This window comes from Nyctereutes procyonoides, unplaced genomic scaffold, assembly GCF_905146905.1.
Source record: "Nyctereutes procyonoides isolate TBG_1078 unplaced genomic scaffold, NYPRO_anot_genome, whole genome shotgun sequence".
Taxonomy (NCBI): domain Eukaryota; kingdom Metazoa; phylum Chordata; class Mammalia; order Carnivora; family Canidae; genus Nyctereutes; species Nyctereutes procyonoides.
Window position 1 is genome coordinate 7,743,445 of NW_026575047.1, and position 14,716 is coordinate 7,758,160.

The 14,716-nt window shown below is 38.2% G+C and overlaps 1 protein-coding gene across 7 annotated transcripts in view; it reads left to right on the forward strand.

Moving 5' to 3' along the window:
• Window positions 1-14,716, forward strand: part of RBPJ (recombination signal binding protein for immunoglobulin kappa J region) — a 222,708-nt gene that overhangs the window by 139,203 nt on the left and 68,789 nt on the right. Inside the window, exon 1 of one of the 7 annotated variants that reach the window (XM_055326385.1) lies at window positions 13,823-14,017. The exons of the other annotated variants lie outside the window; for them this stretch is intronic. The gene's annotated coding sequence lies outside the window, so the exon portion shown is untranslated. Of the gene's footprint in view, window positions 1-13,822; window positions 14,018-14,716 lie in introns of those variants that run through there. 7 annotated transcript variants of the gene reach the window in all.

Below are 14,716 nucleotides of genomic sequence, written 5' to 3' on the forward strand. Positions count from 1 at the left end.
AGTGCAGAACGCCAAGATCTAGAGTTGCATATATGCTCTGTGAACTGAGCCAGCCAGGTGCTCCTTGACTGTCTTGTTATAGTCTCATGTGATTAGCTAATCATTTTTTTTACTTGGTAAAGAACGAATACTAGGAGGAAAGAGGTACCCTTCTGCTATTTATTTTTTTTTTAATTTCTTTTTTTATTTATTTATGATAGTCACACAGAGAGAGAGAGAGAGAGGCAGAGACACAGGCAGAGGGAGAAGCAGGCTCCATGCACCGGGAGCCCGACGTGGGATTCGATCCCGGGTCTCCAGGATCGTGCCCTGGGCCAAACCGCTGCGCCACCCAGGGATCCCTATTTATTTATTTAGAGTGCTTGATTACTAGTATTCTCTCCAATATCTGTTTTGTTGAGGAAATCATCCTAAGGCCTTTCCCTGTTTTCTAAGAGTTCAGGTCATGGAAGTAGGTAATTAGTGATATTCAGAAACAAATCAGTGAGAGCACCATTACCAATCCTTCATATTGTGGGATATCTCTTTTCAGGTTGGGGTCTTCTGACATAGAATGAGCTCTAGTGTCATATTTAAAGATTTTTGAGTGTCATCTGTGTTCTAGGTACTAGGTTATACCAGTGGACAAGACAAAACAATCTTTGCCAGTGTATAGAGGTTACATTTTAGTGAGAAGGGGTACCTGGCTCGCTAGTCGGTGGAGCTTGGGGGTGTGAGTTCGAGTTACTTAAGTCATACTTTGGGGTGCCTGGGTGGCTGTCGGTTAAGTGTCTGCTTTTGGCTCTGGTCTTGATCCTGGAGTCCTGGGATTAAGCCCAGTGACAGCTCTGCTCAGCAGGGAATCTGCTTCTCCCTCTCCCTTGCTCATGCTCTGTCAACTAAATAAATGAAATCTTTTTTTAAAAAAGTGAGCTTGGGTGGCTCAGCTGTTGAGCGTCTGCCTTCAGCTCAGGGTGTGGCCCGGGTTCCTGGCTCCCTGCGGAGACCCTGCTTCTCCTTCTGCCTGAGTCTCTGCCTCTCTCTGTGTCTCTCATGAATAAATAAAATCTTTAAAAAAAAGTCATATTAAAAGTACATTTTAGTGAGAGAAAGAGACAAAAGACAAGTAAAATATTGAGATAAGGGCTTTAGAAGAAAAAGTTGGGGATAGGGAGTATCATGTCAGGAAGAGGTTGTAACAAGATGGAGTGCTTATGTAAAGTCTCCCTTATGTAAAGGTGACATTTGAGCCAAAGGATAAATGGATAAATGGAGAATTGAGGTGTGTATGTATGGGGGAAGAACATTTTGGCAAGCAGGAATAACACTTATAAAGTGTGTGTGTGCCTAGAGACAGCGTGTACCTAGATTATGTATGGTATGTGAAGTAAAGAGGGGTGTCAGCGATGGCCCTGTGGATTTTGGCCTAAACAATGGTAATAACAAGGTCACTCTCATTTGATGTGGAGAATAGATATTGGGTGTGAGCATCTGAGATGAGGTTGTATGCAAAGTACTAATTTGCTTTTGTGGCTTCTGGATTTTCATGGGGACAGATAAAAAAAAATGTAGGCAGGCCAACTCTTGGTAAGAAACATTATTTTGAATAACTTTTCCTCTAAATTAGGTAAGGAAAATGAACAAATTTATTTGCCTGAGCCAAATGTAATTGTAAAGAAAAAGAACTTTCCAGGAGTTAACATTTTCCCCCTTTATTCTTTTGTTTTTTGAATTTCTACTCCTACTGGGAATCTGTCACTGACTTTTTTTTTTTTGCATTTAAAAATTCTATTTACATTCTATTATATAATGTATTATTGGTTTCAGAGGTAGAGGTCCATAATTCATCTGTCTTATATAACAGCCATGCTCATTACATCAAGTGCCCTTCCTAATGTCCATCACCCAGTTCCCCATTCCCCCATCCTCCCCTCCCACAACCCTCAGTTTGTTTCCTATGAATAAAAGTCTCTTGTAGTTTGTCTCCCTCTCTGGTTTCGTCTTGTTTTATTTTTTCCTTTCTTCGGGAGTTAATATGTTTTACACGTTAATTTTGGATTACCTAAATAATTACTTGTAAAAAAGAATTTTTACTTTATTATAGTAAGGTGCATAACTTTTCTCCCAATGCTGTTGATTTAAACAATAAATGTAGTACTATTCTAGAGATTAGTATGTAATCTGACATGGGAAACAAATACTAAGATTCAGATAGAGATAGGGAAGTAGGGTAGTACAAAGGTCTAATATTTAGATCAATGAGAAAAGACATATATATTTGACCATTGTGATGTGATTTATAAGAAATATGTATTTGGTCAGTCAGATGACCACACTGTCTTTTTATATATATTTTGGTCTTTACCTACAGTGCTTGGCTCACGGCTGCTAAAACCTTTGGGATTTCCTAAATGATTCAGGAGATAAGAGTTTCTTTCTTGTGTTAATGAGATGACTTTGGGAAAACGCCTAAGGATGGGGGCAGATTGCCCACAGAGCCAACCCTGTGACTTTGAGTCCTCCCCACCTCCCCACCTCTGTAAGTTGAACCAGTTGCCAAAGGCTGATGGTTTAGTAAATCAGGACTGTGTAATGAAGCCTCCACCAAACCCCAGAAGATCAGAGTTCAGAGAGCTTCCAGGTTGGTGAAGACTTGGGGCTGAGGTGTTTACTTGGGAGGATGTTGTCCCTGGGGAGGGCATGGAAACTCTTTGCCCTTTTCCCATACCTTGCCCTGTGCATCTCTTCTATTGGGTGGTTCCTTAGTTATATCCTTTTATAATAAAGGAAGTCTCATAAGTAAAATGTTTCCCTTAGTTCTGTGAGCTGCACTTGCAAATTAATCAAACTCAAGGAGAAGGCGCTTGGAGCTTCCAGTCTATAGTTGGTCTGTCAGAAGCACGGGTTTAATAACCTTGGCTTGCTACCAGCATCTGATGTTTGGGGGAAGGGGGCAGTCTTGTGGAACTGAACTGTTCATCTGGGGGAATCTGTCTCTGGGTAGTGTTAGATTTGAGCTGAATTGTAGGACATCCTGCTGGTCTCCAGAGAATTGCTTATTAGTGTGGGAAATCCCCTCTGCATGTTGGAATTGGTACTAGAACCCATTTAACCACATACTTAGGTCTCCAGGCATCATTTGAAACAGTTTTTTTTTTTTTTTGAGAATGCTTTATGTTATAGCATTTAATTCAGGGCAACTGTCTTTCAAAATATCTTTACATGGCTTGTTTTCTATACAAACTGTGTTTTATCTTTTTCTGTGAGCTTTCTGTTTTTATATTTGGAGTTAGATGTATGCTGGATAGAACCTACTGCCTTAGTTGATGCAATAGATTACTCAGTAGGGTTACTCTATAATATCAGCTTCCCTAGTTAAGAAGGAAAATATGCTAAGAGCTGCTTTGGTGTGTGTGGGTGTGTTTCTTGGCACCTTTGCCTGGGATCACAATGAGTGGATATTGTTTATGATATTGTTGATCCTTGCTTAAGGATCAACAAAAAGTCATTTAAATTGTAAATGCAAAGGAGCATGGATCTCTACTTCTTCACTTTTGTCCTAATGGTAGCAGTTTTAACACACATTCATTATTTTGTCTTTATTTATTTATTTTAAAGTTTATTTATTCATGAGACACACACACACAGAGAGAGAGAGAGAGGCAGAGACACAGGCAGAGGGAGAAGCAGGCTCCATGCAGGTAACCCGATGTGGGACTTGATCTCCGATCTCGGGACTCCAGGATCACGCCCTGCGCAGAAGGCAGGCACTAAACCGCTGAGCCACTCAAGGATCCACATTGTTTTGTCTTTAGGTTTGGCGTTCACCTCAAAGCTTTTAAAAACCAAAACCAAACAAAAAACTATCTATGACATATTATTACGTCCATATATGCAGGAGGTTCATAAGAGTTGTTTCGTCTCCTGCATACAAGAGTTTTTGCCACGATGCTGTATAGATAGATCTTTGACAAATCTTCAAGTCTGCAAAATCCTGCTGTGTAAGTAATAAAGCTTATTGGAGCAAAAGCAATGGGGCAGATTACTGAAAATCCATGGAACTCTGCTCTTGGATACTAACCCAAACCAGTAGCAATTCTAATAAAAAAACAAAAGAGTAGCTTTTGTGTACCTTGTATTATGCAATCCTCAATCTTTGGAGTCTTAAACCCTCCTGAGCTCCAGCCTCCTAGATGTAGGTTCTGGAAGGGTATTGCTTGTAAGAGCCTATGTTCATTAAAATTAAAAATCTACTCCAAGATGTGTAGCCTTCATTCGTCCATTGTTTGAATACAGGGGGATTTTTTTTTTTCCTGCTTCCTCATCTGCACAGGCAGCTTTGCCAAATAGGTGAATTTAGCTGAAAGAGAAACAATTCCTCAAGCCACTGAATCAGCCACTACTTACAAGAAAGACAAGTGCTTTTGTAGGTTTTCAGGCTTTTTTTCCTTAAAATATTCAATATTCTGTTGCTAAGGGTTGACCTCTAATTGTGAAGGAGCTTGTTCCTGTGGCCTCAAAACATTAACATGCTAGGAAACATCGTGTTATTTGCCAACACGACTTCCTTTCACACCAGCCTCATTCCCCTATTTCTAGTTGCCTAAGAAGTAATTCACAGCAGAGAAACCTACAGTGTAGAAGAACAGAATTATATTTTTGTTTTGGTTGGATATATAAAATTACTTAAGATGAGTGGCAGGTAAGTATTAGTTTTGGGCTCAGACTAAGCTTTGAATTTTGGCTCTGCTGCTTAAATGTTCCTTTCTAATAGTTACTTGGCTTTGTAAAGCCTCAGTTTCTGTATTTATAAAATGGAATTATTAATATCTACCCACAGAGCTGGTGGTAAGTAAATGAGATAATACTAGGCAATCTTTTTTACACATGAAGTTTACTAATAAATGTTAGCTCTTAAAATTCACAATATTCTTCAGAGCATGACATCACATATACCACTATTAAGGAATATTTTCAGCAAGTTTTAACATTTTCAATAATTTTTGCATCTGTCAATTTTAGTTAATATAAAATATGAGAAGACAGGATTGTGTTTTTACCACCAAATGTACGTCGCAAGGAAAGCATACATAAAATGTGGTAAAAGAGATTTGTATTTTCATATTTTGGCAAAGACTTATATAGGGAATTGATCAAATAATCAGAATATGCAGAAGCTGTGATTATATTTAGGCTCTTATGATATGAATGGGATACAGACCTGATAAGGTTTTTCCTTTCGGTTACAACGGATGAACTTTCTTCTGTTTAAATGCCATGGAAAGTTTTATACTTCATACTTTGTGTAGATTTTGAGAGTTATTCTCTTCGAATTCAAAGCTTTTGTTTTGCCAGATACATTGAAATGGAACTTTATTTAAAACTTAGTATTGAGTCTTTTTTGAATTGATGTTGCCTATTGACGTTTTTATTTCTGAAGTCAAAAATATCTGTGAACCACCTAGTGTCATACACTGGAATATTTTCCACAAATGCTTTTCAGAGTCCTTTCTTGAAAACGTGGTACAGGCAAGGATTTTGAACACCTTAAGTTTTACAAAAGGTATGTTAAGACAGTTTAGTCCTCAGTAGTTTGTGCTTTAGTGGGGACTCTATGGATGCTTTTACCTATAACGTAAGGAGAACATAGAGGCTCCTACGATCAGACACCTTTCACAAGGAACCTTGCAGTACAGGAGAAGAAATTATTCATCCAGACTGAGGGTTTCAGCAAAACTTAAGCAAGGATTTTTTTTCTTCCTCTTCTTACTTTTAAACATTTAAATTACACGAGAGGAAGATGAGTTCTGGAAATGTGGAGGCAGGAGATTTTGTTCAGGAATACTCAGGGACTGACTCTGTCCTCTGCCTATCCAGTCAGGATGTGGTTCTTGCTGGCGACAGATGAGTTTATTCACAAGCCACGAGTGCCAGTGTTTGTAAACATTCCCTTAATGGAAGAAAACAGAAAGCCAGTTGAAAGGTAAGCCTGAGTAGTGGCCTAGTGAGACTGGCTGTTTTCTCGGTGCTGCTAGAGCTGGACCCAAGTGTGTTACAGCTGAGAATGCCAAGGTGCATCTGTGCCAAGATAGGCTGCATGCGTTTTGCTCTTTATAGCCACTGCCATTCGGTTAGGTTCTGTATCATTGGCTAAATGGGGTAGGAACTGGCTCGGGCCAAATAGATCAGGAGTGAGAGTCTGCTCTTCCTGCTTGTTACCTGTTGACATGTTATGCACTTAATACAAGAATATATTCCTATGTCATTATTATGATCAGCCCCAGTTCCACCCCCCTCCCCACAGGTAACCACTGTTAAAATTTTGGGATGCATTCTTCCAGACAATTTTCTGTGTACTTAACATATTTAAAGTACGTACATAGAGTTTGGGTTTTTCTTTCTTTCTTTCTTTCTTTCTTTCTTTCTTTTTTTAAGTTTTTATTTATTCATGAGAGACACGGGGTGGGGATGGGGGGGGGGGAGAGAGAGAGAGAGAGGCAGGCAGAGACACAGGCAGAGGGAGAAGTAGGCTCCATGCAGGGAACCCGACATGGGACTTGATCCTGGGTCTCTAGAATCAGGCCCTGGACTGAAGGCGGCGCTAAACCACTGAGCCACCCGGGCTGCCCATAGTTTGGGTTTTCTTCAGGGTAGATGGGCTCATGTTGTGTTCATATTTTATGTGTTATATGTATTTTTAAAAGTTAATGGCAACTCTTGAGTTCTTGGAATATATTTAGGGTTACTTTGCTCTTTTTTTAAAATCTGTGTAGTATTCCATATTCATAATGTAGGTGTAACAATTTATTTAGCCAGTTCCCATTTGGTGCACAACTAGATGTATTTCTCTTTTAGGAACAACACTGTAGTAAATATCCTTGTGTGCCACATTTGCATGAATATTTTTATGGGACATACTGAGAAGTGGAATTGCTAGGATATATGCATTTATAGTTTTGATTCTGCCAAATTGTTCTTCAAAAGTTTATATTACTTACATATATATATATGTATATATATATATATGGCATATGCGAGAGTTGATGAATAGATTTCAATAGGAATGGAAATAGGGGATTCTGTACAGATAAAGAAGCATGAGTAAAAGCATGGAGGCAGGAGGGCCTAGTACATATGATGAGGGAAGAGGGAATAAAGAATCTGATATAGAGTTTAGGAGGTAAGAGGCTTATGGAAGATGAGTCTAGAAATGTAGGCTGGACCAAATAACAAAGTACTTTTTTTTTTAAATTTTTATTTATTTATGATAGTCACAGAGAGAGAGAGAGAGAGAGAGAGAGAGAGAGAGAGAGGCAGAGACATAGGCAGAGGGAGAAGCAGGCTCCATGCACCGGGAGCCCGATGTGGGATTCGATCTCGGGTCTCCAGGATCACGCCCTGGGCCAAAGGCAGGCGCCAAACCGCTGCGCCACCCAGGGATCCCAACAAAGTACTTTTTAATGTGTTGTTCAGAAGTTTGAATTTGAATAGACAGTGGAAGCCTTTCAACATTTTGTTGTTGTTGTTTTAAGATTTATTTATTAGAGAGCACATATGTGAATGCAGGTAGAGCCCGAGTTGGGGGAGAGGTAGAGGATTTCAAGCAGACTCTGCTGAGCCACAGCCTGCCTTGGGGCTTGATCTCAACCCTGAGATCCTGACTTGAGCCAAAACCAAGAGTCAGATGCTCAACTGACTAAGCCATCCAGGTGTCTCCCCTATAAAAAGATTTTACATGTGAGCTGTATTTCAAGAGCAGTAACTGTGAAGGCTAGGATTTTGAGGATGGAAGAGATTGGCTGTGAGGTTACAGTGATCATATGCTGTAATGAAGGCCATAGCATGAAAAATGAGAGGAAGGAATCAGATTCAAGTGGTGGTACAGATTTAAAATCAGTTTGTAAGTCTTGGTGGCTTAGAATGAGAAGTTAAAACATTGAATGTTGTAGCTTTCTGAATGCATAGGTGGTGCCTTTTATGAAGTCAGTAAAAGTGGAATGAGAATTATATTTGGGAAAGTCTAGGTTTGGGGAAAGTAATGGAAATTTTAATTAAAATATAAAGAAGTAGAAGTTACTCCACTGATATATTCTATAAGATATGTTCACTCTTTTATTGTGGTAAAATACATGTGACAAAAAATTTTAAATTTTAGCTATTTTTAATTGTATGGTTCAGTGTTATTAAGTACATTCATATCATTTTACAACCATCTCCAGAACGAACTTCTTCCATCTTCCTAAATTGAAGCTCTGAACCCATTAAATAGTAAGTTCCCATTCCTCCCTACCCTGAGCCCCTGTAAGTACATTGGTAACCACAATTCTACTTTTCTATCTCTGTGAATTTGACTTTAGGTACCTCATAATCAGTAGATTCATAGAGTATTTGTCCTTCTGTGACTGGCTTATTTTACTTAGCATCATGTTTTCAAGTTTCATCCACCTGGGATCCCTGGGTGGCGCAGCGGTTTGGCGCCTGCCTTTGGCCCAGGGCGCGATCCTGGAGACCCGGGATCGAATCCCACGTCGGGCTCCCGGTGCATGGAACCTGCTTCTCCCTCTGCCTGTGTCTCTGCCTCTCTCTCTCTCCCTCTGTGACTATCATAAATAAATAAAAAAAATTAAAAAAAAAAAGTTTCATCCACCTTACACAGCATGTGTCAGAATTTCTTTTTATGAGAGAATAGTATTCCATTGTATGCATACACATTTTTAAAAAATCCATCTATTTGCCAGTGGATACTTGAGTTGCTTTTGTTGTGTTTTTTTTTGGGGGGGGGCGTGGGGTGGGCCTTTTGTTTTTAGAGTATGAACACTATAAAATTGAATTTGATAAAACTGTGCAAGCCATGGTACTGTTGTATAGATCCACTGTTAGGAAATAGTGTTTGTTGCCACTGAGAGGAGTACAAAAGGTATAACTCCTATATATCATGGCTACTAGAAAAATGACCTAAAATGCTTATCCTACCAGTGGGTAGACCCCATAATGGTTAGAGGTGTAGCATAAACAGGATTTAGAAGACCTGGGGTTTTTAATATAATCTTTGGGATTTTGAGAAGCTTTAGTAATATGTACACAATTTTGTGCGCTTTGAAGTGCCCCAAACAGAGAGGTGTTGTAATAGATATTGTAGTTTGGTTGACTGAGGAATCAGTTTTTGAAAGAATTTTGAATGATTAAGTGGATGAAATAAAACATCCCCTGCACTGATGAACTAACCTAGGTGATACAGGTTTTTATAAGGTAGGGCTGGATGAGTTGCCATCAAGAAGGTGTTACCTGTTAATAGTAAAACTGTCTCCAAAATCTTGATTCCTTTGTTGTAATAATTTTCTGGTTGAAGTTACAATGAGAAAGAGAGGTGAGAATCAGTGTATGAGGGAGATTCATTATTCTTTAGAAAACACGTACTCACTTGCCTTGTTCTCTGCAGTCCATTACTCTCTAGCAGAGTTGTGATTGTGGACCTGCTGTCTGAATTGTGACTTCTGTTAATACATTTCAGTACAATTCCATCTTAGGAAAATGTGTTGAGAACTCATTAACGTATGCTTTTCCTTGATGTTCTTTTCCTATCAAAACATACACCCACGTATATTGCTGCACATCAAATTTTCATAACATTTGGCACTGGAAAATTGAAAAGCATGCACAGAATACAAAATATAGATGAAGATGGTAATGGAAAATTAAAACAACAGATTAAAAAGAGTCTCTGGAGAGTTAAAGTACTTTCTTGGATGACTAAAGTTATAGGATAGCTCTTTAGCTTTATTTCTTTCAGTGTCATTGTAAAAGATAAGCTATTAGAAGGTAGTTGGTGATTTAAATGAGATGTTTAGCATGTGGAGAGCACTTTGTGAATGTTGTCTGTTAAATTTATTATTTATTATTATTTCTAATCTATGGGTTTGAGGCTGAGAGGTGTTTTAGTGGCTTGAGAGCATCAATCAGATAAGTTGCTGTTCTTAGTTGAAAATTGCCTTGTTTTACCTCTACAGTGTTTGAATATGGACTCTCTCTCCCAGATTAGTCTCTGTAATTAGAGATTTTCTTAAATATTCTTACCACATTATCTTTTATTTAATACTGAGAAGTGCAGATGGCACAGGATGTGTAATTAAAATAATAAGATGATCAGAACACTTGCTTAATAAATAATACTTTTACCTCCTCAGTTTTCCTTTTTTTAAATTGGATATTTATATCCAGTTGCAGTAGAGAACTAAGTAGACTAACTTGGTTGGCCACATCTCCCTAGCCTTGGCAGAAAGCTCTGATAAACTGTAATAAACTTTATTAGAATATCAGAGCATATCCAATTTATTAGGTCCAAGCCAAACTACTGAAAGCTCCCTCCTTAAATCTTCTGAGGTCTTCCCTATCTCCGTAAGTAACTCTGTCCTTTGTGTTGCTGAGCCTAGAGAAACCTTGGAGTCACCATTGCCTCTTCCTTTTTTTCCTCCAACTCCACCATCCGGTGTGTGAACAGAGTTGTTGTCATTTTATCTTTAAAATAGGCCCATAGTTTCCTCACGAGTGATGTGTCCACTGCTTTCCCCCTGGTGTAAGGCTCAGTCATCTCTATTTCCATAGTCAAGTAGCCGCCTAATTGATCTCTGCTGCTGCTTCTCTCCTGCCTTACCATCTTTCTCTGCTCACCAGCCAGACTCCCGCTGAGCTTTCTTGGCTCAGATGTTGATCTTCCTTGGCTCAAAATTTAGAATAAAAAGCTGAAGGCCTTCGTGATCATTGGTGTCCCCCAGAACATTTGCGTCCACACTCCCACACACACTCATGTAATGTCTCATTTAGTATCCACCTACAGTCTCTGTGTTCTAGTCACGCTGGTCTCCTGCTTCAGGAATCTTGGACCTGCTGTTTATTTCATTCGCATGGAATCCTCCTTTCAACACCTCCTTCAGATCTTGGCTCAAATAGTACCTCAGTGAGGGCTTATTTAAAATTGTACCCCATCTCCTGTCCTTGTCCTTTCCTACTTGGTTTCTCTTCATAGCATTTACCACCATATGAAATTCTTAATTATTGTGTTAACTCTGCCAAGGACTTTGGTCTGATTTGTGCACTGAAGTGTTCTTGGTGTTTAAAAAAGGGCTGCCACATTGTAGGTGTTCAAATATTTGTTAAGCTAGTGAATTTGTTGAGAAAGGAGAGGTTGCTTGAAGGCATGAATTAGAGCCACAGACTGGATCATCGCCCCCATAATTGGAATAAAGATTAAGTGCAAACATTTTTTTAAATGAACTTAAATCATAAGTACTTCTTGAACATTAAAATATTCCTAGGAACATGTTTTATTTTGATTCTAACATTGTGGCATTAGCAGACATTGTAATTGTGCTTGCAAAGTAAATAAATGTTTATGCCTCCTCAGGGGGGCAGTGTTTTAGATACTTTCCCATATAAGCATTATTGCTGCAGCTTTTTTCTGGTATTAGCCACAGACACATTGTGAGTGCTGACAAGTTACATGTCCAGTAAGTTTCTGACCTGTGATTTCTGACTCCAAGTCCAGAACTTGATCGGCACATTCTTGTATCACTCATGACAACATACTCTTTTAAGTCACCAAAATTTACATTTTATTTTAAATGAAGAGCTCCCTGGGCAACTAAGCTGAAGGAGAAATAACAAACTCCGTTCACCCATAAACACTTTTATAAGTATGTATGTACATAAAAAGTACTAAGAAAGTAGAAGTGAATTTGATTCAGTCTCTTCACCATTTATTTAGTTTCCTCTCAAGTCTTGGAATGGAAAGAAGCTTCTGTTGATTTGTTTTGAATGAACGTGTAGTAGGGTTTATGAGCTGATTTGCTTTACTACTACTACTACTGCTGCTACTATTACTACTCTTCCTTCCCTAATGTCCTTTACTCAGCACTTTTGAACTACTGGTTTTTCATGTCCCTCTCCACTTTCCCCACCCTCCTACCTTTGGTCTCGTGGACAGGTAACAACTTGCTAATACCAGTCCGTTTGAAAAAGGATAGTTGTGTGTGTGTGTGTGTGTGTGTGTGTGTGTGTGTGTATGCACGTGTATGTTTATGTTTAAATTATACCTGTGTTTACTGTGCCATCTAGAATTCTAGTGAAAATACGGATACACATCATGGTTGAATCCTGAGTGTTTGTGATGTTAAGGGTAGCAGCAGCAGCAGGCCACTTTGATGGAAGTTGTTAATCAGAGTTACTGAAGATTAGGACATACATTTTTAAGAAAAGAGTTTTCCCATTTGGGAGTTCCTCCAAAGTAAAATTAACCGAATACTGTATCTTTCAAAATTGTTAGGTCGCAAGTGTCCTTTAGTTATTGAGCCTTGTTGATCCTGAGTTTAGCCTCTTAGTTGTAGGTTCTGATGTCCCCTTGTTCCTCATTGGAAAAGGACTTATGGTTTTATTATCAGAATGGGAATCAAAGTAGTTCATTATTGTTGGAAAGATTCTTTGAAAATTATTCAATCAGATTTAGCTTTAGACTTATTATAATCTTTTTTAGCATTGCCAAAAACTAGAGTTGAAGTTCCTGGAATATGTGATTTTCATACTTTTGATAATAGTGGTGGTTAATTTTCTGTCGTCATATATAACTGTACTGTTGCTGAGGACTTGGTTTGCCAAACTTGTTTAAAATTCAAGTGTCCAAAGAACACATCAAGTACATTACATTATCTAATTTGAAAGACTTTGTTTCATCAATTCAGCATTTGCTATTTTTCTTTTTAAACATTTTTTATACATAATTAACTTGGGAGAATTTACGTAAAAATACCAACTTGGCTCACATGTCATACATTGTAGGCACTGAAAACATTTAAACGATTGTTCGCTTCTAGTCTCACCTATTTCATTTTTTTCTTTCCTTTATTCTTATATTATCATGTGATGTTAAAGTCTGTTTCTCACACTGCTCCTGCAGTTCAGGGATGTGGGAGAGTGGGGCAAAATAGCATGTGCAGAGGCCAGGAGATCTAAAACACCATAGTGTGTTCTGAGAGATGTGTAAGTTCCAGTGTGGCTAGAACATACGTTGTCTTTTTATGAGTTTGGAGAGGACCAGAAGCTGGATCAGAAAAGACCCTGTGGGAATGCAGTTCTCCATCTAGATACTAAACCCAGCAACCTGTATTCTTTCATTCCTTTCTTAACTTTGTGTTCTTTTCTTACCCAAATTTAATTTCGTCAAGAGTAAGTCCACCTGGGTATATGTTAAAAGCTGGCAAATTTGTGTCACTTTTTAATGGTCTTAAATTTTTCTGTAAGATTTCTGGTGATTTAAGGGTAAAGAATAAAATTTAGAATAAAAAAATATGTGAGAAATCAAAAACTTTTTTGAAGTATTTTCTGACCTGAGATTCTTGATTTAATGGGTAGTCTTGCCCCTTGTTTAGAAATAAAGTTGAAGGACAAAAATAAAGGACAACTTTAAGAGTCCATGATTTACAAAGTGACCTGCTAGTTGTCATGAAATGAATTTAGTGGGTTACAACTAGCATTTAAATAAATTCATGATAGAATAGGATATAATATAACTACAGGAGTGTGTATCAGGTTGTTATGTAAAAATGTAGGTTGGGTTGGGGTAAGCAAAGTTTGAAAAATTCTATTCAATGTTTGTATATGCTTTTAGCATTTCTATCTCTATTTTAAAGATAGTATCCATTAATTTACTCAGGTATTTGAGAACCCACCATCTCTCTTTCTCACCCCATCTCCCATTCATTGGGACACTACTATGTGTCAGGTAGTATTCTAAAGCCTGTACATGTATTAACTAATTGTTTTCTCCCATTTTTTGAATGTTATTTTTATCTCAAATTTTCAAAAGGAGAAGATAAGTTGCCTAGTGATTATTAACTTGACTGAAATTGTATAGCTGGTAAATTGTGTATCTGGGATCCACATTCAGAACCAGGCAGTCTTTTCTTCAGAGACCTTTCCTCTAACCATCAAGCTTTATGGTCACCTATGTGAAGACACCTCTCTCAAGGCATTCTGATAAGTGCTGGAGGTATGTCTGAAATGGTTCTTGATCTCATGGAGCTTAGATATTTACAAATATATTTATAATCTACATTTGTTAAAATATATAAATACATAAGACATACCCAGTGTAGGAAAACACATGTATAATTAGCATATTCCCATGTTACAAATTTCAGTATTATTGACTATAATTTCCATTGTATGGATATGCCATAATTTATTCTTGTGTTATTAGAAAGAAATCCCCAGTCCTATTCCCAGTAAGTAATAGTGCAGTGAACATCAGAATACATTCATCATTGCCGTTTCAGATTACTATGTGAGGCTGTTTGTAAAAGCACAAAAATTTCAAGTTACTGGCATCTGTTTCTAATTTTCTTTTTTTTTTTTTAAAGATTTTATTTATTTATTCATGATAGTCACCACAGAGAGAGAGAGAGAGAGAGGCAGAGACGCAGGCAGAGGGAGAAGCAGGCTCCATGCACTGGGAGCCCGACGTGGGATTCGATCCTGGGTCTCCAGGATCGCGCCCTGGGCCAAAGGCAGGCGCCAAACCACTGCGCCACCCAGGGATCCCTGTTTCTAATTTCCTGAAGTTTATACTTTAGCAGTAGTGCTGATCTACCTTCAAAATGGTTGTATGTTAAGTATTCAATAGTTACAAACAAAGCAAAATTCAGTAGTCAAAAATGGTATTCTGGGTTAAGCTGTCTTCTTTCAAAAT